The 2,042-nt window shown below is 48.3% G+C and overlaps 1 long non-coding RNA gene across 2 annotated transcripts in view; it reads left to right on the top strand.

The window, feature by feature from the left end:
• Positions 1–9: 9 nt before the first annotated feature.
• Positions 10–2,042, top strand: part of LOC115947764 — a 34,056-nt gene continuing 32,023 nt past the window's right edge. Inside the window, exon 1 of one of the 2 annotated variants that reach the window (XR_004081618.1) lies at positions 10–810. This is a non-coding gene — a long non-coding RNA (uncharacterized LOC115947764). The remainder of the gene's footprint in view (positions 811–2,042) is intronic. The other variant, XR_004081619.1, reaches the window with a different exon arrangement.

Raw genomic sequence — 2,042 nt, forward strand, 5'->3', positions numbered from 1 at the left:
CCTTCCTGTGGCAGCGGGCTCTTAGCTGGCTCTCTGCCCCCCAGGAGATGCTGCGGGAGATGGGGAGGGCTGGGAAAGGCGCTGCCGCCTTCCCACTGCTCGGCGAGGCGGAGCGCGGGTACCCTGCCCCATCCTCCGCAGCGGGCATCCCTTGCCGAGGGAGAGGGGAGCACCGCGGGGCCGAGCCCCGGCGAGAGCTGGGAGCCCCCCGCACCTCGCAGGCAGGTTTTCCACCTTCCCTTGCACGGGGTAATGGCGTCAGATGGCACGTAGGCCCGCCAAGCTAAATCTGCCTGTGCACCCTTCCAGGGCCAGCAAAGCACCGCCATAACCACAGTAAGGAAAAAGGATCTCAGCCTGAATTTGGCTATACCGGGAGAAAGAAAAGTTCTGAGGAGCTGTTATTATATATTCTAATGAGAAGTCATTGGAGAAATTAAAAAGGGCAGAGAAAGACGAAGACGCCAGCACTAATTCCGCAGGAAGCCTCCCAGGGAAAAGGCTGTGTGAGTGTGAACGCTGAAAAGCATGAAGGCCTGGAATTAGACTATCATTTAGAAAGCGTTACTAATCCGAAGTTACAGCAGTAATTCCATGATTTGCTGGGTCCCACACGCAGCGCCAGAATTAAAGATACGGATTTTCTAGAAATGTAACTCAACTGTGGCACCGAGTCTCGGCAAGATCCGAATGAATCATTCATTCCAAAGGCAGCGAAAGACGTGTCATTAAGAACCAACCTCCTTCTCTCCAGCCCATCTGGAATATGTATACTCGATGCAATCCCAGAAATTGTGGAAGAGATCGGAGGTGGGGAGGAAGGAATGTAGTCCTTTCCCTCCTTTATTATGTTGGCTATTTTTAAGAAATAATTTTCCAATTATTTTCACAATATTGTGAGTGGCGCTCAATTCTTCTCCCATTTATTTTTTTCCCCCTTTCGTGCGCTAGCATCGAGTCAGGTGCAAACAGTTTCAGTGGAGATGCTTTAAAACTAGACTGAACAAAGCAAGAGGGAACTGAGCAAGGTGGCTGATGAATGCATTTATTCCGGAGTAATGATTTGATGGGGGATGGAGGAAAGAAACATTCAAATTCCTAATGAATGTAATTCAGGAGGAATCATTCAACCAGCATGTTAGAGAAAATCTGTTTGGTGGGAGTGTTCTGCACTGGCAGAACCCAGGAGGTATTTCTGTCCCTGGCCTTTGTAATTGCAAAAGGTGAAAATATAAAAAGAGGATCTGAGGAAAAAAAATATACACACATATAATAAATGTCTTTGTGTGTGTATATATAAATACATATATATATAATTTTATGAAATAAAATGGAAGTGTGGAAATCCGTGTCTACATAAGAACTCTTACAAAGGATTGATGCCAGCCTTTTCACCTTGCTATTCAATCAGCTGGTCAGAAACCACTCTTGACTTTTACTATTTTTTTTTCTCCTGAGCTGATTTTTCAGGTATTTTTTCAGGCCATGTACTTGGTACGCTTACCCCGGAGCAGTTCCCCCGAAGGGGACTGAGGCAGGGACTCAGCGATTTGGCCTTTACCGTCCAGGAGAGAGAAATTGAGGTTGAATTTCCTCTGCTGCTTTAATGCTTCATTCTTGCCCCCATTGTTGGCATGAACCTATGCGTGCCTCGAGGAGGTGTGAAGGCAGCACCCCCTCAATTAACAAGGGAGGTGGCAATGAGTGATGGGGGACAGCGGGATGAGAATCCCCAGCTCCTGCATGTGTGGGTTGGGGGTGAGGCAGTGGATGAAGCTCCCCAGCAAATCTCTGCCTGTGGCATACCTGCTGCATCTAGAGAGTCCCTGGCAGCCCACCGACAGGTCTCTGCTTTCTGTCCTTTTTTTTTTTTAAGTGCCATATTGGAAGGGAGGGCCCCAAGGGTCTGTCTTCGGGCCAGGGATAGATTTTGGCTGGACACAATTCCCTATGTGGCTTTGCTTTTTGCCCTGTTAGGGTAGCTGTTGGTTTGGATGCGTCTTTGCCCCTGTAGAGGCAAAATCCAGAAGGGAAGGCGTCTT

This window comes from Geospiza fortis, unplaced genomic scaffold (genome assembly GCF_000277835.1).
Source record: "Geospiza fortis unplaced genomic scaffold, GeoFor_1.0 scaffold171, whole genome shotgun sequence".
Classification (NCBI taxonomy): Eukaryota; Metazoa; Chordata; class Aves; order Passeriformes; family Thraupidae; genus Geospiza; species Geospiza fortis.